Below are 23,287 nucleotides of genomic sequence, written 5' to 3'. Positions count from 1 at the left end.
TCAGTTTGTCACCCCTGCGCCATAACCTAAGCATCCCTTCTCATGAGACCCAGAGCTGGCCCTAACTGGTTCGGCCCATTCTGCAGTCACTGCCCTGTCCCCTTGTTCTCTGTGCCTGTCTCCCTACTACCATCTTTTCCATGTCTGCCTCTACAGCTCTTTCACTGACTTGGTGAAGCTAGTTGACAGACATGTCACTCTTTCTGGAGAGTCCCCTGCAGGTTGAGCACTCTGCCAGTGGGAAGTTCTCACCAGCAAGAAAGTCAGACTGTCTGCTGGGGCCTGGAAGAGAAGCTGGCAGGTTTCCCATGCTAATTGGCTTTGGTCTTGACTCAGCAGGTCTCCTGAGCTGGCCAACAGACTGCCCAACTGTCTCAAACATAGAAAGAAGGCAAGTGGAGGCCTAGTTGCCAGAAGCTCCACCCTGGAAACCTCACATGCCTTGGGGTGTGACTGAGTGAGGTGACAGACTGATGTTGGTACTATCACCATGCTAATACGACAAAAAGCGTGGGGCGATCACCTTGCATTGTGGGGTTCATGACATAGGAAGAAAGTTATGGGGTCTTATAATCGAGACATGGCTCATGTCTGCTTCCAGTCCAGCTATTTGCTAGACGATAAATGCAGAACAGTGAATAACAAGGCCAAAGAGATGGCTCCATTATGAGAACATGAGGACCTGAATTATATCCCCAGAACCTATATAAAAATACCAACATAGTAGCACATGGCTTGTAATCTCAGTGCTGGGGAGGCTGAGACAAACAGATCTAGGATTCTAGGGCCACAAATCTCTCCTAAGTGGTGAGCTCCAGACCAGGGGCAGACCCTGTCTCAAAGGATATGGATGGGATTCCTAAAAATGACACCTAAAAGTGTCCTCTGGCCCACACATATGTGCGCGCGCGCGCGCACGCGCGCACACACACACACACACACACACACACACACACACTTCTCTAAACCTACTTCTTTCTCTGTAAGAGGAGGGTGGGGATATAGCTCAGTTGGTAGATGGCATTCCTAGCATGCAGGAAACCTGTCTGCATAAACCAGTGTAGTGGTGCATGTCTGTAATCCCTGCATTAAGAAAATGAGGGCAGAAGGATCAGAAATTCAAGATTGTCCTCAGCTGTATAGTTAGTTAGGGGCCAGCCTAGGCTATACGAGGCCCTGTCTCAAAAAAAAAGGAATAACAATTATAAGAGTAGTAAGATGGTGAATATTAGCTATGATAAGCATACTACTTGACACAGTGATGTGCAGGGTCTTCAAAGATAACAATGTTGACTGAATGATGAGGAAGACAAAGGGGCGGGGCGGGGGGGGGGGGGTTGGTGATTGATGGTGGTGGTGGTACTGGTGGTGGTACTGGTGGTGGTGGTAGTGGTGGTGGTCGTGGTGGTAAATTTAATGAAGAGAAAAATTTGTGACAGTTTTCATGGTCAAAGTTTCTCCTTCGTAGCAACTCAGAGCAAGTCTCAGCCTTGTTAGAAGAGACTCTGTCTCTAATTTGTCCTTTGGCCCATGCTTCTTCCCTCCTTAATGAAAACAAAATTCAGCACATAAACTTACCCAAAAATATCAAATGTCTCCTCTGTGATTGCCTGCAAAGATAATTCCCCATTGTGTCAAGCTGAGATAATGATGAGTACCCACCACCACTCAATGGGTCGCTCAGTCAGCTGATGAGCCAACACAGATATGGCTCATTTCAAGAGGCCATGTTGCTAACAGGCAAACCAAGCCAAGCATTCAAAGACTTTCTGAACCGAAATGTTCAACGATATTCTGATGATGCTCTCAAGTTCATGGGGAAAAGATTTGGCCTATCTTCTTAAGACATCCCCCCCAGGATTTCATGGATATGTGTCCCTGAGTTGGTATGGTCCTTAGAGGAACAAGATATGTGTGTCTTATTTAACATGAATTTGAGGGAAAATTGCATGCAGATTTATAAGTCTACTGATAGATCGAAGGCCATGTTCCAACTCTCATTTGAGCAATGTACAGTGACGTACTGAGTGGTTTTGATCCTCACTGTGTAGAACTGGGATGTGTAGAAAAAGCCATCTAGCATAGTTATCCCCATCGTCCAGGGAGCCCTCAGGGTTTGGTATAGGTGCCAACAAGTGTTTGGGCACTTAGGAGCAGTGGAGCTAATTCTACCATTTCCACCCTTCACAGCAACAAGCACGCCTATTTCTATCTTCCAAACTGAACATTCAAATCACTTTACTTACAACTTTTAAAAGTTTGGAAATCACTATCCTAATGAAACACACTAATTTCTTGGGAGAAGAAACTGCACCCCAGAGGAATCAACTAATCTGTCCAAGATTACACAGCTAGATACTAATCAAGTCTGGGCTAGAACCTCAGATTTCAAGATCAGTGCACTTGCCTAATAAAAGCAACTGGAGGGTTGACAAGATGGCTCAGAGAGTAAAGATGCTTGCCACCAAGCCTGACTACCTGAGTTCCATCCCTGTAATCCACGGAGTGGAAAGAGAGCACTGATTCCCACAAGTTGTCCTCTGACCTCCACACATGGCCGTGATATGTGTGCCCACATATATACAGACAGATAGACATAAAAAATAAAAGGAAATGTTATTAAACGTTTCTTCTTTAGCACATACACTTGCAGTCTTCAGAACACTCACTGCAAATAAGCACTGCCATCACTTTGTATGGGACACTGCATTTGACCCTTGGGGGTGAGAGTAGTAGCAGAGAAAACTTCCTGGGAGAACTGGTACCAGAATGAAATTTTATATGGCATGTGTGAGTTCATCAGATAGAAGGGAGAAGACAAAGTGGAGCAGTCTAGACACTAGAACTTTTTGCTGTTGAGAACTACGATGCAGATGGATATTGTTTTTCACCAAATTAGGATGTATAGCAGAGTGTACTCAGGAAACTAGAACCATATGAGGAATTTCAAGTGGGGGGGGGGGAGATTTGTTCCAAGTAACTGGTTGCAAAGTCTTGAACATAAAGGGGAGAGGAGCAAGAACCAGAGACTAGGATGTCCAGAATGTAGCCACCCCTCAGGACTGGAACAAACATAAGAACATGCCATCATCCAAGCCCAGGGGCATAACGCATGTCAGAAGGGGAGTCGGAGAAGCAAGTCAGGACAGAGTCCAACAAGGGTGGCCTCTCAGACCAGCACCAAGTTCTTATGGCTAACGTTGAAATTATCAGAGTCAGTCGCTCCCGGAGCCCACACAGGGGACAGCAGCGCAGAGTGACTTCTCTCTCCAACCAGCCTTCCGCCTGCAGGGATCTGTGATTGATAGTAATCTGGGACTCAAGACAGCACAAAACATGGAACATAAGAAAGACACTGGGAATAAGTAAGCAGCTAGGCAACACATCCATATTTTCTAAATGCAATCTTCTTCCCTACTTCATTCTCTGGAGTTTTCAGATTCAAGGCCTGATTTCCATTTCATCTCAAAAATGCACATCAATATTCAAAATGCCCATAATTACAAGTCCAGAACAACCCAGAAGTGAGCATGTGAAGTTTGTAGTCTGTCCAGTACTTAAAGCACTTTGGCATCTGGGGAGATTTTTCCAACCATACAAAGATTGCCTTCTACAATAGTGGTTCCCAACCATCCTAATGCTGCAACCCTTTAATACAAGTCCTCATGCTGTGGTGACCCCCAACCATAAAATTATTTTCTTTGCTACTTCGTAACTGTAATTTTGCTACTGTTATAAATTATAATGTAATATCTGATATGCAAGATATTTTATATGTGACCTCTGTGAAAGGGTCATTCGACACCCCAGGGTTGTGACCCACAGGTTGAGAACCATTACTCAGAGTCTTGCTTTCTTGAAGCTAGGAGACAGCACATCACCTACATTCCACTAATCAGGCACATCTGCTCCTGGACTTGGAGTCAGAATCTAGTTACCAAAAGAAGCAGAGACAGGGAAGTTCCATCCAAAGAAAGAAGTCACACCCAGGTTCTTAGGACTTCAGTGATGGTCATTCCAGTGGCTCCATCTGGAGCTCAGCAATACACAAGTTCTAGATCTATGAAAGTCTCACATGCTGGCTCTCTCTGTGAACTGGCTTTTGTTCTCTAATTTTCCCAGGGATAAGAATTTCAACAATTTCATCTTCTGTTTAAATCATGGAGAACTGTGTGTTATTTACAACCAAGAACCTTTGTGAGCATGAAATCTTTGTTTAAGACCACAGATCTTGCATCTTGAACTCTGAATTTGTTGTTACCTAAGGGATTATGAAGGTTCATCTCCAACTCTAGCATAGAGAAATAAGCAATAGAAGATAAATAGGTACTGCCATGGAAGTTCTAGAAGTTTTGAGATATGGGCATGTACTGGTTTCTTAAAGCATCCAGGGGTCCAGGAGCATGCTGTTCCAGTTGTGACCATGGGGAAGGGTGCTTACTTATGACCTTGAGGGTCAACTCAAAACCTAATGGCACTCTGTCCAGTAGACACCAGGAATAAGTAGGCAGCTAGGCAACACAGTCATATTTTGGCATTCTGAGTTGTCTTCCTGTCCAGCTCACAAGGATTTGACCTACCTAGAAATTTCTTAGCTGTACCCCTGCCTCTCCCAGACCCTATCTGGCCACAAACTAATCCTTGCAAACTCTGAACCCCAAAATCCTTCCAGTGTCAACCAGGGATTGTTTAAAGAACAAGATCCTTTCCCCACACTCCTGTTCTAAGCCATCATCTATTAAATCGATCCCTTGTAGCTGTATAACAAGTCACCCCAAAACTCAATGATATACAGCAATAGTTCTTTATCATTGCTTATGGTGTCTAGGGATCAGGAAGTCAGCTATGGCCCTATAAAGATAATCTGTCTCCAACCCATACATGATACTTTGAGGTCTCAACAAGAAAACTCAAGGACTGGAGGCTGCACACTTATAGCTCATTCATTTATATGTCCAATAGTTGGAGCTGTCTGTTAGCCAGAGGCCTGGCTGAACTCAGCCACTGAAACACCCATATATGACTCCTGGATTCTCTCTACAAGATGGCTACTGGCTTCCAGGAGCCAATAGAAACTGTATTGCCTTTCACAGTCTACCTTCAGAAGCCGCGTAATGCTGCTTCTACAGTTAGTCAGTCAGGTGCAAAGATCCGGCCTTACTCAAGAGAAGACAATGGAGACGCCTGCCTCTCTGGTAGAGTACAATGTCACATGATGAAAACCAAGCCTGTGGAGTGGGAGACATTCAATGCCACCACCTTGGATAGATATTTCTGCCACCGTCACTTTTAGTAATCTCCAGGCTAAAGAGACCATTTTGGACTCACTGTTCTTGGGGCATGTGACAACTCAGTCTTACCCTGCACATGCAACCCACCACCTGAGTACAGAATCCCTGACACCTACCCACCTTCTAAAGGGGTGTCTGCTCAGTGAGATTCAGATGGTCTCCTGGCTTCTTCATCCAAAGAAAAACAAATAAATGTTATAAAGCAAATGTCATCTCAAAGGGCTCTCTGCTACAAGCATTAACTCAACAATACTCATTTCAATAACTCTCTGAGTCATACACTGCTTTATAGTTCATATGGCACTTCAGCTTGCCTAGGCCCCTTCAATCAATAAGCGCCAAGATGGCTTTTCTGATGAAAAGGTAAATAAATAAAAATGCATGCAGTGTTAAGTACAACTAAGGCTCAATAATTGCTCACACCATACTTCCTCTGCTCAACTTCTGCTTTCCTGTGTTGTATTCATTAATCCCTCAGGGGCGGGCACCCCAGCATGCACCGTTCCAACAACTCTGCTGAGAAGGGGGGGCAAGATCCAGGTAAAAAGGTGGCTTCCACTCTCCCAAAGGGGGTTGGCCATACTGCAGTCAATGCTTCTGAGCTAAGAACCCTGCAGGAACTAGATAATTTGAAGGTGGAAAAGCACCAAATAAACTGACTTCTCTTTTAGCCCTCAGGGGAACATCAGTGATTCATTGCTTAGGGTTTTCAGAACCCTCTCTTGCAGCTGCACACCCTCAGTCCTACGGCTGCAGGCCAGGCCTGCCTCCCTGGGAGACCAGGGCAAAGCTGTGTTCAGGGGAACCAGAACTGGGTCTAAATGCCAGACTGTCCAGCTAGTGTAGACACACCAGGTCCCAATTACATGAGGAAGAGCAGCTTTGGGTCTTGCTTACTTACCTAAGAGCTTAAATATTTGAAAGAGATTTCTGTGGCAAACAAAAATATTATTCCTTGAGCGTACTTAGGGTCGGCCCATCCCTGAGCTGAAGGCTTCTCAAGCAAGCACTATTTGTTCTGAGAAGAATTAATTAAGCAAATACATGTCTTTGTATACCTACCAGGATTATTATTTGATGTATTATTTGATGCTATTAGAGATCTGACTGAGAAGCGGCTGTGTGAGGTTCCAGAGCTGGGCACATCCGCAGAATCCCATGGTGATAACCCTAGTGTCTTCGGTGATGGTGCAAACGGTCCAAGGGTTGACATTGCACTGCAGGATTCAGCAGGCCAAGCTAGGAGTTTAGTACATGCCTTGGTAAACTGTGGATTGACTGGAAGGAGGAAAGCGGGGAGGCTTGAATGGGCCCAAGCTATGCAGAGGCTCATCAGGCCTGGGTTTTGCATCCAGCTCTACTACTTCCTAGCTGTGTGGCCTTGGGTGAGTTACTTCACCTCTCTGAAAAAAAGGAATAAAATGGTGAGATAATGAGCTCACTTGAGCTTCTGGCCCATGGGCAGTGGATACTCAACGCTTAATGAGGATGAAGAGGAGGAGGTTGGGAGGGGTACTCCAAGGGGTGTCAGAACCTGGAAATTCAAAGTTGCTAACTGACAGCAAACAGTACCTGCCTTTGTGTCTCTTCCTAGTGCTGTAATGAAACACCCTGACGAAAGCGGCTAGGGGAGAAAGGCTCTTTTTAGTTCTCAGTCCCACGACAGTGGGGGAAATGGAGGCAGAAGAGGCTTGCAGCAGCTAGTCACACTGCGTCTGCAGTCAGAAGAGAACAATGAATACAAGCTGCTGCCCAGGACCTCTCTCCATATAGACAGTTCAGGGTCTCGGTCAGGGAATGATTCCACCCATAGTGGGCAGCTCTTCCCACATCAATTAACATAATCATGGTAACCCTTACAAGCATGCCCAGAAGTCCATCTCCCCAATAGGCCCTGTCAAGCTAACAATTCACAGCCTCTGACTTCAGCAATGTTTTACTTTACAATAGTGTGGAACGAAACCAGTTCGGTAGAAACTGTGCTTTGATTCTGACTTTTCATCATTTCCTGGGATGGTGATATGCAATCCAATACTCTCTTGGTGCTCTGCAGTGGAGCTAGCCAGAGCTCAGTTGCCATGTATCAAGTGGGGAAGCCACTGGTCTTCTATACATGTCCTGTTGCTAAGTGACGGTGGTCCATAGGTCACATGTATCAGACACATTTCCACTTAGAATGGTTGCAACTTAGAATCGGTTTCTCAGGATGTAACCCCACCATAAACTGTGGAGTATCTGTTTACTACAAAACAAAATGGGAAGCAAGATGCATGGACCAGTGCCTCATAGGTAGAGACTAAGCCAGGAAGATTTGATATCACATGTCAAGAAAGATGCAATTTATCAATTACTTCATTCATCTATATATCCATTTATTCAGTAAATATTTCCCAGGTTCTTGCTCCATACGAGATGTCCCATTCTACTCAATAGAGGCCAGGGGCAGTGCTGTCTAAGGAAAGTGGTCAGAGTGACAGTTAGCACAACTACAATTCCAGAAGGAAGCTACTGGAAATACCAGTCCAGAGATTTGGAGGCCATTTTGATGGGTCAGAAAGCAGGCTGGGGACTAGCAAGCTCTTACAGTTCTAATACTTCAGCAGGCATCAAATCTGTGCTTGGAATGGGGACGTTAAGAGGCCAGTGGACTGGATTAGAAAGGGCACGCTGTATGACCCGTCCAAACTCTCCCAAATAAACCCAGTCACTCTTGGACCCAATTTTATGGGAATCACACCAGCCTTTCACATAGCACAAGTAGATAACATCCTATGACCACAATAGGCCAGCTGCACGTTGCTGAGCTACCAGTGACCCCCTTACCACCACCAGACATCATACTCAATAGGCACATGCCCATTGAATAGCTCTGCTCACAGATACAAAGTGCCTGCTTTGGTCCAGCTCTGATGCAGGAATGCAAGACACAGCCTTAAACCATCAAACAAGACCCCTCCTATCTGAGGTTCGTGCACTGGCCTGGGAAAACCAACAACTAAGAGCCCACAACCTCTCATCTGCAGGCCTTGTCGCCAGTTGTTTGGGAGATAAAGTTTTTTGTTTTTTTTTTTTCTGGTCTTAGAGCGATCCTGTCTGACATGTTCACCATCATCTCGTGTGTGCTACCCTGTAGCACCTGGGCCAGCACTGCAGTGTCAGGTGTGTTAACAGTTCTGCAGCTGTGCATGTAAATATTGACACCGCAAGAAGTACATTAAGAAAACAGAGAGTTTCACATCTATCAAGGTACAGATTTTGCTACAAAAAAAAAAAAAAAAAGACTGCAAATAGATAGCTTGGAGAGATAGCTCAGTTGGTAAAGCGCTTGCCTTGCAAGTATGAGGATCTGAGTTCAAATCCCCAGAACCCTTGTAGAATCACGTGAGGCAGATGGTAAGCAGAGACAGGAGGATCTCTGGAAGTGCTTGAGCCCAATGGCCTGGCCTGTGTGACAAAGTCCCTTTCCAATGAGAGACCCTGTTTCAAACCGAAAGTGAAGGGAGCCTGAGAAAAAACACCCAAGGTTGTCCTCTGACCTCCAAGTGCACACTGTGAATGTACACACCCATATCCACAGGTATGACACACACACATAAATGCACATTTGTATACATCCAAAAAATGAAAATTTATACTCATGTTATATTCATATTTTTAATATCTAGTTTTCAAGGTATTTGGGTTTTCTCAGAATTGTGGAGAGCAACTGTAAACAAGATAATTTTAGATAGTGGTATGAGAAGATAATATGAGAAGGTAACATGAAGTGGAACTAGAAGCGTTCATTCAAAGCACCACGCAGCACCCTTCACACACGTGGTCCCCTCATGTCACCCTTCCAGATGCCTAGAGGGTAATGAGGTCACTGTCAACTTGCAAACTCAGAGACAGAGACCTGGTACCACTCAAGATCTCATTCTAGGTCAGTATTCCTACGCCTCCATCAAATAAGTACCCCATGACACAATTATATGCAGCTCTTTGCTGGTCCCCAAAATTCCCCTTTACGGTCTAAGGAGGGAAGAAAGAGAATCGGATAGAGAGGGGAAGGGATCTGCCGAGGGCGGTGGGGAAGAGAGGAACAACCTATAACGACACATGAGTGATGATGCCGTGACAAAACCCATTACTTTGTACCCTAAAATGTTTAATTCGCTTTTAAATTGAATCTTTTTTAACTTACATTTATTTTAAAGGAAATGTTATGAAAAGAATGTCACAAATAGAAAGATGGCATCTTTGCAAAAACACACAGCCTCGTAAAAACTCTTCGGTCCTTCAGTATGGACAGCCTCAGTGATATCTATGCAGAGCACACTGTGAGAACTCCTGGCACAGGCCCAAAAATGGACTAAAACCTATCAGTCACTCTTTCGGACCAATGTGAGTCTAATGTCACAAATCTAGCCATGCTCCACACCGTGCAACACCACGCCATACCCTGCGCTGCTTCCTTCCCATCCATCCGCTCCCCACACCAGCCTGGCTTGGTAAGCAGACCATAGACAGGGAAGCCCCAGGCAGGGCTGGTCCAAGGCATTCTTCTGCCTCTGCCTCTCACTTAAGGAAGCCAGTCATGCAGAGGTCTCAGCAGCTGCCATATATGATTTCCTGTCTCTAAAATTCTAGTGACAACCACCTGACACCCTGACACCACCATAACCCTATTCGTCACCTGGTGTCCTGTGAACACAGACAGCAGGAAGGAAACCAAGGGACAGAGACAGAAAAAGAGACAAGGAGACTCTTGAGACAGCTGTTAGTCTCTGCCCCATCCTCTCATATTGTTAAAAACTACAAGTACTGAATTTCAAAGGGTGTGTGTGTGTGTGTGTGTGAGAGAGAGAGAGAGAGAGAGAGAGAGAGAGAGAGAGAGAGAGAGAGAGAGAGAGAGAGAGAAAGAGAGAGAGAGAGAGAGAGAGAGAGAGAGAGAGAGAGAGAGAGAGAGAGAGAGAGGAGAGACTGGGAGTAAACTGAAACTCTGATAAGCATCTAATTGCCAATAACACTCCCTAGTATTATTTTTATAACTTAGGGAATAGACTGAGAATATAGAATACAGAATGTGTGCAACTTCTAACAAGATGACTTTAAACATGCTGAGCCTTTTAGATGTTTATTATTTTAAAATACTAATCATTGGTCATTTACAAGGTGTTAGTCACTTTCTAAGGACTTTACTTGTATTATCTCATATAATCCTAGAGAGTAGGGTAAATGCCCAGGAGAAAATCATTCTGAGGATTGAGGATAGCCTCAGTCTACATACCTAGAGCAATAAGGTGAAGAGGTTTAGGCTCAGGTGCCTGCTACAGCGAAAAACTGGCAAGAAACTGGAGGGCTGAACGAGAAAGATCCCGAGACCAAGCCTGGACTAACAGGGAAAAGTGGTGTGATTGATAGGCCATGCCTGTCAGTACTGCAGGCAAAAGTGTCACTACATGAAACAAGGATTTGCCATCTTAACCGAAGAACTGATCCATCTTCCAGACGCCTAGGGATGCCCACACAGGCTACACTCTGCACAGTGTTAGTGGATACCATGCATACAGATGGTGACATCTATGGGAATTCCTAGACTTGTATGGCTGAATATCCACACAGCTGCAGATGACAGTCCTGCTTTCATGATACCTCGTGAAAATTAAACCTGGGCTAGGAGATGATAAGCTGGGCTATAGAGATGAGCTCTTAAAGGAGTGTTTCCCAACCTGTGGGTCGAGACCCCTTGGGGGTCCAATAACCCTTTCGTGGGGGTTGCCTAAGACCAATGGAAAACACAGACATTTACGTTGTTATTAATAACAGTAGCAAACTTACAGTTATGAAGTAGCAAGGAAAATAATTTTATGGTTTTGGGGTTGAAGCATTAGGAAGCTTGAGAACCACTGCCTTAAAGGGACATGCTCAGTGCAAAGAGCACCAAATGAAAACTGCAGAACCCTTGCCCCCGTTTTATGTGTTTTGTGTCTTCTAGAAAGTTCCTTCCCCTTTCTGGACCTCAGTTTTATAGGCTGTGAAATTAGTTATTTAGAATACAGTGTCCTCAGAGTCGCTGCCAAATATGTATGCAGTGAACTTTGATCTTGGGTTTGCTATTGCACATCCCTGTCCGGTGGCATCATGCGCTGTTGTACTCGGGGATCTGCCCTCTCCACCCTCAGCTTTTAAGCTTCCTCCCAGTGGTGACCATGTGATTGAGCTAGACTAAGCAGTGTGACTCACTCACCCTTGACCACAGAGATGCTCAGAGCCAGACCCACAGTCCAGTCAGGCCCAATGTGTATACAGAAACCTGGGGATTTTCTTTAAAAAGGGTTGGCTTGAGATCTTAGAGGATGTTGCCCCCAAGAAGTGTGGGCAGTGCTTCAGGTGACAGTGAAGGAAAAATTTAAAAATAGGACCCTTACCAAAGATTTGTGATCCACAAACAGAGAGACCATATTGTGGCCATGCCATGTGAGCTCTGTTCCAAGCTTCACCTGCACCAGACAGTCTCTAACATGAGCCTATTCAGCCCTTTTGCTTCATCAGTTTGGGATGCTATGTATGCAGGTATGATCTAAAGAGTGAATTTCTAACTCTGGATGAAATGTGACCTTGCTGTCACTGACAAGAGCCACACAGAGGAAAAGTCTGTGAGGTGTTTGCTCTGCGCCACCCCAGACACATCTCAGATCTTCTTGTGGCATGTAATGAGGCTGGGAATGAAATTCCTATATATCAAGACTTTCATTTCCAAATGCCATCAAAGTAGTCACTGGGAAGGGGACTATGAATTTCAATTTTCTTATCACACATGCTTCCAGTACTCTTTTGAAGGCCTTCAGACCTAGTCTGCAGAACCTGCCAATAAGACTCCAGATCAAAAGCCAAGCATGGTGATGCATGCTTATAATCCCAGGGCTGGGAAGGTAATGACTGGTGGATCCCTGGGGCTTCCTCGACAGCCAGTTTAGCCTAATTGCTGAACTCCAGACCATAGAGAGACCCTTCTCCAAACACAAAGGGTGCAGCTCCTGAGGATCAACATCCGAGGTCACCTGCCCTCTAACACATGTGCACACTGGCATATACACACACTCACAGAGGAGTCTCTAAACCAGAATTACAGCCAACCCTTATGACTACCTATCAGGTGAAAGGGGCTATTACAGACACCAGGAGCTGGGCAGGGAGAAGAGGTGCCCTCTGTCCACACAGTTGGCTGGTCTGTGCAGCCATCCTAGGTCCAACAGGCTTAGGCAATAAATACCTTGAGTTTGTACACAGACTTCCATGGGAATGTGGGAAAATGAGGTGGGCTTTTGGTGCCTCCTTCCATTCTAAGGTGTCCAAGTTGGGTCATTCTGTGGTCTTCATTCTCAACACATGAACCAAGCAAGGTTTTGTTCTGTACCATGAAACAAGAGACAGGGACAAAGAATGTATGTGAGGTTTGCTAAGGGCCTGCCCAGGATCACAGGTCCCTATGGTAAGTAAGCCCAGCTATATAATATCCTTCAAAGTGTACATTATACTCAGTTGGCCTGTAATAAATTCTGACATACGGGAAAACATAAAGTCCTTTAGAATCCTACCTTCCCTCCGCAAACAGGATTTCAGTTGATACACTCACCCATGCATCACGTAGAGGTGGAAATTTGTTCTGATAAATGCACCATCTGATAACTTAGTTGTTGTGTAAATGAATTATCTGATAATTTAGTTATTGTGTGAGAATCATAGAGGTCTAGCCTGCTACCCCATATGGGCTATTTAGTGTTGCCTATTGCTCCTAGGCTACAAACCTGTACACATGTGGCTCCCTGAATACAATAATGTATTGTAACAAAATGATAAGTCTTTGTGTATCTAAATATGCAGAAGACAGTTTTTAAAAAAACATACCAGACAGTAGAGATTTTTTAGTTCTCTGGTAACCCTATGGGACTGCTCTTCTCTGCCACTGACCTAAGAGCACAAGAGGCAGGCGGATACATTTATACAAACACGCGTTTACATAAACGCCTCTTTAAAGCATCTAATATTTATGTTTTATTTAGGTAGATTTTTAACCATTCATGTGACTTGATATCTGGTTTTTTTTCCACTTTACATTATTTTGTTTACACGATGACACTAAACACTGACTCTGGTGTGATTTTTTTTTTTTTCACCATCAACTTAAATAAATAGTGGATGGAATTCTCTGCAGGAATGTGTGAAACTGGATGTTTCAGGCAGTTCCCTACAAGTGAGCACGCTATGCAGGCTGCTCTCTGTTCTGTTGGGAGTATAGGGTGGTGCCGCTCTTTTGTATCAAAACTGAGAAATAAGACTGTGTATAGGTTTACATTTTTAAATTTTTTTTATTCATGTGATTTGGTGTTTTACCTGCATGTATATCTGTATGAAGATGTCAGATTCACTGGAACTTGAGTTACAGACAGTTGTAAACTGCCATGTGGGTGCTGGGAATTGAACCTGAGTCCTCTGGAAGAGCAGCCAGTGCTCTTAACCACTAAACCATCTCTATAAGCTTTGTTTTACATAACTATGCGTGTGCGCATGTGTGTACATGTGTGCGTGCATGAGCACGCATATGTGTATATGTGTGTGTGCATGAGCACGCATGTGTGTGTGTGTGTGTGTGTGTGTGTGTGTGTGTGTGTGTGTACATGAGTGCAGACACCTGTGAGAGGCCTCAGATACCCTGGAGCTGGAGTTACTGGCGGTTGTAAGCTGCCTGGCATGGGTGCTGGCAACCAACCCAGATCTTCTGCAAGAGCAATATGCACTCTTAACTGGAGGGCTGTCCCTCCAGCCTGTGGGCTTGCGTTTTTGAGGACAAGTCCAAGAAGTTGGATTTACATCTCAAAAGGGGTGTGTTGAGTCCTTCTCCTACTCTTTACAGATTACATCTCATCCCTTTCTCTCTGCGTAGTAGCTAAAAAGCCCAGGCATCTTTGGTGTGTGGTTGGCATCTACTTTACTACCTTACTGCTTTTATGTTACCATGGATAGTTTTCACATTTTTTGTTTGGGTGTTTATTCACTTTCTCATGACTGATCTCTAAGGATTTTTCTAATATCATAACATTAGTTGCCTATGACTCATGCATGCTCAAGATATACTTTAATATATCCTTTGTGTTTTAGCTTGGTAACATGGAAGTTTTGAAACAGGAGTTTTATATTTTATTTATATTTTTAAGATTTATTTTATGTTTATGTGTGCATGTATGTCTGGGCACTACCTTCATGTAGTGCCTCCTGGAGGACAGAAGAGGGCATCAGATGCCTTGTAACTGGAATTACACTATTTTGAACCATGATGTGGGTGCTGGGAACTGAACCCAGGTCCTCTTGCAAGCGCAAGCCCATACTCTTTAACTGTTGAGCCATCTCTCCAGCCCCAATACATTTTTATTTATATTCTCCCTTGTTTTAATGGTTATTCCTGGTTGGTACCATAGTAAACACATACACACACACACACACACACACACACACACACACACAAATAGATTTTTCTGAATTTTGAAAGCATTTACCTATACTTTTCTACTTTTATAATTTATATGTCTATATTTAAATCTAATTTATATGTATATGTATACAACTGTATATGGGGATAGGAGCCAGGATCATGTGCATGTTAGTTAAGCGTTATTACTGAAAAACACACATAGCCTAGGCGTCATAGTTTGTGCAAAGTAGGAAGCAGGTAGGGCTTTGACTTTAGCCTTTTCAAACATCCAGAATCATTATTGCTGCAACAAATAGATGTTACCTGTATACCTACATTGAGTCTCACCAACAGCCAGACATTGAGATAGACAGTCCGTTCCGGGCTAGCCTCAGTCAGCACTACTGTCTCACCCCAGTCACATTATCAAGATCCTAATCCAGTAGGACATTCCCTCTCTAGCCCCACTTTTTTTTCAGATTTTATGATCTCTCTTTAAGCATTTATTGCAGAAGAATTTTAGAATCATTTTTCTAAGTTCCTTCCAAATCCTTCTGATATTGCCTATGGAGCTGCAGTAAATGGACAAATTGAATTGTAGGCCACTGACATCTTCTCAATACTTCCAGAAGCATAATGTGTCTTTTCATTTGTTCAAGCCTTCTTTTATGCCTGTCAGTAAAGTTTTATCATACAGGTCCTTCAGGTCCATTATTAAAATTATTTCTGGATATTTTATATCTATGGCTACTATTGTGTTCAGTTTTATAGTGAATCCATGCTGGTATATAGCAAGCCAATTGACACACACTGCTGTATACATGTCTGGTGGAGCAAAAGTCATGGAGGTGATGAAGCTGGACCAGAATAGTCCAAGGCAGAGAGGGAAAGAGGAGGGGAAGAGGAAAATGAGGATGAGGACTGGGACAAAGAAAGTTTCACATATCTTGTCCCCCCGCCCCACCACGTCCACTCCCCCCACCACCCCCAGCTACACCTCCACTGAGAATCCAGCTGGAAGCTGATGAGGAGTCAACAGAGTCATAGATAGCCTCAGAAATGTAAGCAAGGGCAGCCATGGAACAGACCCGGGACAGACACAGGGTCACCTCGTGATGTCCTCAAGGCACCTGACACCTCTAAAGATCATGCTTTCTCTCCAAGCCCGTGCTGTCACCACCACAATATCTACTGGAATGTGCACCAGTTTGAGAACGCCAAAAGTTGCATAACTGAATGATGGAGGCAAGCTTATCACCTCCAATGGGAAGCTTGCCTCCAGGCGCATCTACGTTTTGTTTTTGTTTTTGTTTTTTTTTTAGGTAGAAACAGAAATGTAGAGCTATTTACTGTGTAAAGTGAGTGTCACTCCAAGAGTCTCCCAAGGACCGGGATCCACAGGTGCCTTATTCTGGAAGAGCCCAGTGAATCTGACTTCCCTCCTCTCCACCCTAGAGTAACAGGGTCACATTCCTCAGAGGATAAAGTAGGGGACTTCTCAGCAAGAGCACCCTCATACACTCACCCTAGGCATCCAGAAAAACTACAAAACCCCCAGCAGGATCGATAATATTATCAAAGTCTCTCTGAATACCATTGTAAACTGGTAAACTCCTAAGATGTAGTTTCAATACTATATGATGCAGCCACCTACATTACATTGACGAAGACCTCCCTCCATCAAAGCCTTCCAGAAGGCTTCATGGGAATTTTATAATCAGCTCAGCTCTCCTCCGTATCAGAAATAAATACTCAAAGAATATGTGTGGTGGCAGATAACAAAGTTTCAAAATGAGCAAAATGATAGACATTTCCTTCAAAGATGATATATAAATGACCAACATTGAAAAGATGCTCACTATCACTAATCATCAGGAAATGTGGATCAAAGCCATGAGATATTACTACACACCCATTAGAGAAGCCATCATAATGATGAAAAGGTAATTTTTTTAAAATGCCAAAGAATTGATAAAGCACTTGCCACACAAGCCTGAGGAGCTGAGTTCAGTCTCCACAACCTAGATTTAAAAAAAAAAAAACAAAAAAATCTGGGTGCTGGGACTGGTGAGTTGACTCAGTGGTTAAGAGCACTTGCTCTTACCAAGGACCTAGGTTTAGCACCCACATGATGGCTCACAACTATCTGTAAACCCAGTTCCACAAGTCCAGCGCCCTCTTCTGACCTTTGTGGACACTGCACACCTGTGATGCACAAACACTCATGCAAGTAAAACACCTGTATACACCAGGTAAAATGAAAATGAATAAACCTTTTTTTAAAATCTGAGTGTGCTGGTGCACACTTACGATGTCAGCACTGTGAAAGTAGAGGAAGACAAATCCCGGGGGGTCATTGGCCAGACATCCTAGCTAAATCAGTGAGTTCTAGGCTAATGAGAAGCCATGTCTCAAATGACGGTATGAACAGTATCCTGAGAAACAACAGGGTTGACTTTCTGGCCTCCTCTAACATACACATACATGTGTGCATACGCATACCATAAATAAATAGATAGATAGATAGATAGATAGATAGATAGATAGATAGATAGATAGATAGATAGATATTTAAGCCCCCAGGGGGAATAAAACAGAAAATGACAGTGTTGGTGAGGATGCAGGAAGACAAGAATCCCTCTGCAGTGTCGGTGGGATTATAACCAACAGCACCACAGCACCGAAGTGCTCATAAAAGCCAGCACCCCACCCTCTGGGTACAACCCGGAAGAGCTGGAGACACGATCTCAGAGTGCTGTTTGCACTGTCTTCTTCACAACAGCCAAGTGGTGGGAGCCACCCAAGTGTCTGTCCGTGCATAGATGGAGAAAGGCAAGTTCACGCTTACCTACAATAGAATATTACTGGTCCTTTAACAAGGAGATTCTGTTGGATGACACAAAGGGTATGAACCTCAAGAGTGTTGTGTTCAGTATATTATGCCACTGGGGAAAAAAAATGATAAATATCACATGATCTACTTACGTGAGGCATTTAAAGCAAGTGAGGTCACAGACACAGGAATGGAAAATGGAGCATCCTGCTGACCAGGGGGAAGAATATATCAAAAATTGCTTAATAGGCACAGTGTTTCCTTCAAGTCAGATGGGACATACAGGTCACAAGACTACTGGGACCATTTATAAATTAAGAGGGTAATTTTGTGCTATGAGCTTTTACTACGATGAAGAAGATGAGGCGGAGGTGGAAGGGTGTGGAGGAGGAAAGGGAGGTGGAGGAAGCGAAGGCAGAGAAGGGAGGGAGAAGGAAGAATAATGGCTGTAGTAAAGTTGAAGTATTCAAACACGAACACCAACAGGCCCACTCTTGGGGCCTGCACCTTTCATGGCAGTCCCCTGTGGACACATCTTATTCCTTCCCACTCAGTCAACAGCACTGTTGATGGTACCATCTGTATTTTGCTTATGTTTATACCTGCCACGCAGTCTAACTCTGTACCTGGCACAAAGCCACTATTCCATCAATGTTATTGAAACTAATAATAATAAAATTAAGGCATTGTTCGAGTGGAGGCCTCAGCTTCTCCATCTATAGAAGGAGTCTAAAACACCTGCCTTTTTTAAAGTCTGTGCGCTGGAGAAATCCCTTCAGGTCCCCTTTGATCATGGGAAGTGAGGATGTGGGGGATATCCTTCCTCCCACACCACCAGCTTGTGTCTGCTTCCATCCTGATGAGTCACCTGGGACCAGACACTGTCTCTCTTGGACAGAGCACGTCAAATAGCTGCTGGGAGCAGCAGGCACATAAATCTCTGCTGTGTCCCCCCACTGTTACCTAGGGAACACCCAGACCCAGCCAAAAGGGAGGTTCTCGGACACAGCGGGCCCTGGCCAGTGTCTCAGGCCTCTCCCTTGACAGCTGGACAGGCGCTTCCTCCTCCCACACCAGTCAGAGTCCTGTCCCAGTGGAAGGCTTTTAAAAGAAGATGCCAGCCAAGAGGCCCTGAAAAGTGCCAAGGTCTCTATTCCAAAAGCTGAAGGAGGCAAAAACAATCAGCAACATGATGGCACCAGGAATCAGGGCTGTCAGGGTCTTGTTCTACCTGTCCATCTTCCATCGGAACACAGAGGCAGGCACTCTTTCTCCCACACTTCATGGGTGTGGAAATTAAGTGGAACATTTATAAACTACTTGGCATAAGTCCTGACATATAGTAAGTAGTTAATAGACATAGCTATAAGTTTCATTGTTTCAGTTGTTCAGAGTCATAGCGATAATAGTAAACACGTATTACCCTCACTATACCCTCTCAAGCATTATCCCATTTACAGATGAGGAAACTAGGATCAGAGAGGTTAAGCAATTTTCTCAAGGGCCTTCAGCTAAGAGTAAGATCTGGTAATAAAAACCAGCTAGCTGCCTTAAAGGATTGAAGTTATTCTGATAACCCCATGGAAATGAGTGGGGGAAAAAAACAGCCAGAGTCTCCCAATGCACTCAGTTCCACTCACCCAAATGAGCGCTCCCCCACCCCACCCCACCCCGTGGAACACCTCCAGACCCTGATTCAAACACATCTTTTTATTTTCAAATTCTTCATTAAAAGAGTCTTGGGCACTGGTGAGCTCTGGGTGGGTCATGTGTCCACCCCTGAGTCTAACAGAAAGGTCAGTGAGCCAGAGAACAGCCAAACAGTATGTATGTTTGTGTGTGTGTGTGTGTGTGTGTGTGTGTGTGTGTGTGTGTGTAAGAGAGAGAGAGAGAGTATGTGTGTCTATGTATGTGTGAGTGTGTGTGTGTGAGACAGAAAGAGTGTGTGTGTATATGCGTGTGTATGAGTATATGAGTAAATGTGTGTACATATGTGAGTGTGTGTATGTGTATAAGTGTGTGAGAGTGTGTCTGTATGAATGTGTGTGTATGAGTGTGTGAGACAGTTGTGAATGAGTGTGTGTGTGTGTGTGTGTGTGTGTAAAGCCTAGAAAACATCTTCTAAAAAATTAACGGTGGTATTGTCTGAGTGGAGGATGAAGGCTTCCTATTGGCTTTCTATTACTTTCTACAGTTCATCATCTGCCTTATATGTGCCTTTGTATATGCCTTGTACTTGTCTTTCCACAGTACAATACCCCTTGATAAATCTGCTGTTATTCATTTAGTATTTAAATTATGAGAATAATATGTGGTTAATTTGAATACATTTATTTTCATGACTATTGTCTGGACATCAGAACCTCTGCCTCTGGGTGACCATGGTCAAGGCATTTGTCTGGCCTCAGTTTCCTTGCCTGTGACATAAGGGAAGGACCACATGACTTCTGCAATCCCCACCAGCTGTGATTCTGAACACTTCTTTCCTATATACACTCAAGCAAAGTAAAAAGCACAGATAAAAAATCAGTCCTGAATGTAAATGGGCTCATTTGTGAGCCCAGAAGATTTCATCAGAAGTTGAATGTGCTCCGCAGAACTCAGAAAGATTACTTCTCAGTGAAGACCAGCTAACCATTCAATTCGGGAAATCTCTCCAGTCCTTTTATGGGAAGGAAGAATTAACATTACTGAGCAGGCCTACTGTGTGTTAGGCCTGGCACAAGGTTCATTATCCACACTCTAATCTAATCTATAGCACTCACTATCACCATTGCTTGGCATGGAACTCATGAGTGAAGTCTCTTGAGGCGTCCAGTGCATGTCTTCGGGTCACCAGAATCCTGAAATCATTGTTTCTTGGGCTCTATAGTCAAGGATTTGACACTCTTATGGGTGCACGTGACTAATTTAGAAAGAATAACTACAGCCCAAATTCAAAGGTAAGAAAGAGGAGCAACAGAAAAATGCTGTCTCTCACTGGCAAGAATCTTACCCTGTAAGGTATTCCTGACACTTCCAAGTCTCAAGGAAACAGAACATGAGGCTGGCTGACTTTGTCTTGGAGCAAGTTAGAAAGGGTCACAGTCTAGGAGTTGCTGAAGGCAGCAATGGGACCTTTGGGTTCACTGGGCTCTTGGCCCAGTGACAGAAGAAAGGTTACAAAGGGCAAGCAAAACTAATTTCCAACACAAGTTTTCCCCCACAGAAATACAAAGTTTATATAGAGTCGAGCTAATCAAGCTTTCTCCTGCCCAATTTTACATTTAGCAAACTCTGGTTTCAGAAATGGGATGCACAGGTAGCAAGAAAGTGCTGGCCCAGAAAAAAGACCCACAACTTCAAAAAAAATCTATACATGGGGCCTGGAGAGATCACTCAGTGCTTAAAAGTCCTTGCTGCTCTTACAGACAACCTGGGTCCAGTTCCCAGCAACTAAATGGCAGCTCACAACCATCTGTAACCCAAGTTCCAGGACACCCAAGAGAACCAGGCATATACATGGTACACAGACATACGTGTAGATACATATACATACTCATAAAAGAAATCTTTAAAAATATCCACACGCAGCCAGGTGTGGTAGCTCACATCCATAATCTCATCGGTTAGGGGCCTAAGGGTTCAGGCAGCATAAATTTGAGGCCAGTCTTGGTTGTATAGTGAGATCCAGGACAGCCTATGTTAGTTACAATATGAGACACTGTCTCCGGAAACATCCAAAAAGTGGGCTGAGGATATCTCAGCTGATAGAGTGCTTGCCTGGGATACAGGAAACTCTGGGGTTTGATCCTCAGCATGATATAAACCAGACATAATGGAAAACAACTGTAATCCCAGCATTCAGAAGGTGGAGGCAGGAAGATCACAGGTTCAAGGTCATTCTCGGCAGCATCATGAGTTAGAAGAAGGCTGAGATACATGAGACCTTGCCTCAAAAAATTAATTAATTAAATGAATCTAAAAAGTAAAAATAACCACCAACAAAATCATTTTAAGTGGGATGCCACGGGACGGCAAAGCCTTCACGTGCCTCTCAATCATTTTGACTCTCAGTTAAGGCTGCTGTCAACCTCACATGGAGCCTGAGTCTAGGGAGAAGGGCAGATGATGCAGAAATAAACTCAGGGAAGTGTGTGGCCCCAGAGCAAGGCCAGTGCCACGAGCTACGAGCTACGATAGAAGCAGAGAACAGAGAAACCTCTCCCCTCCCGGAATCAGGAGGGAAAGCCAGACATAGGAAGGTCATAGGTGGGGGCGGAGCATCATAAAACAGAAGGTGAACTATTGGAGGGAAGGCAAGGACCAGGAGAGAGGACCACAGAAGTACGGAAGGGCCAGGAGAGAGGGCTCCACAGGTAAAGATGGTTGCCACCCAGTCTGACACCTGAGTTCAAGCTCCAGGCGGTGGATGGAGAGAACCAACTCCTGAAAGTTGTCCTCTGACCTACACACACACACACACACACACACACACACACACACAATTAATTTTACAGTGTTTAAAGTCATGGGTCCATAAATAGGAGCAAAGTATAATGATAAAAATGCATGACATTGGCATAGTGAAAACTAGTATTTCATACGCTAACGTTTTCAATTAAAAATTTTTTAAGTAGAAAACAACAAGAAGTAGCCATGCCTGAGAGAGTGACCTGTAATCTGGGGTATGTATGATGAAGGTGGGGTGTGTGGCAGGAGTAAAGTATAGCAAGTGGGGGGCAAGGCCATTGGTCATGAGCCCCACGGAGACAAAAAGACCAGGACTGTCAATCAGATAGCCTGGATTAAAAACCTTGGTCCTTCAAAAAACTCATGTCTAGGACCCCCAGATAAGTCATTTGTACTTTCTGGGCCCCTATTTGATTATCTATGAAATGGGCGCAATGAACTAAATGATATCTCCCAAACATGGTCTGCCAGTCTATTGTAAAAGAACCACTTAGGTTACCTGTGCAAAACACAAACTCCTAGACCCACATCAGAGTCACAGTGTCAGCGGGCCCAGGAGTCTGACTGTAGGCTTCACTGACAGTGACTTCCCCAGCTTGACCAGAGAAATCTACTCAGGCCCTGGAATTTAACTGAAAATGTGCATCCTTCAGCATTTATCCCCTGCTTTCTGTGCCCTTCTCTTTGTCCCCTTCCGTCTCAGGGTCCTGGCCCTCTCAAGGTCTGGGATCAGGGAGGGTCTACACGGGCATCCTCTTCCCTTTCCTTCCTCGTGCTCATAGGGTGTGAATGGTCTCCCTGACTAAAGGGTTATTATCTATCAGCCTCGTTGGCCTGATACACAAGGAAAATTCCTACTGACATAATTGTTCCAGTGGCCAAGAATCACAAGCCACGAGCTTGCTGCCCTGCTTGTGGAGTTCAGCTCTTTCTCTCTGCACAGCAAACTCCATTGGGCCAACTGCCCACCCTACTCCACTCCCTGAGATCGCCAACACCCACACGAGCTTTGCCTCCAACCCAAGAAAGACGGAGTGATTGCCAGAGAGCTCTGGGCTCTCTGAATATGGCCATTTGAAAAGGCAGATAGATTGTTTCTGTGGACCTGGTAGGATTCTTGTGTTAAAATGAAAGAATGTGGGCTGGGAAGAGAGTTCAGCTGGTAATATATCTGCCTTGCAAAGCCTAGGACCTGAGTTCAATCCCCTATACCCACATAAAATATATGGTTGTGGTGGCACATGCCACCCAGTCCTGACA

The sequence above is a fragment of the Peromyscus eremicus genome, chromosome 8a, assembly GCF_949786415.1.
Source record: "Peromyscus eremicus chromosome 8a, PerEre_H2_v1, whole genome shotgun sequence".
Taxonomy (NCBI): Eukaryota; Metazoa; Chordata; class Mammalia; order Rodentia; family Cricetidae; genus Peromyscus; species Peromyscus eremicus.
Note: the sequence above shows the minus strand (reverse complement) of the source record.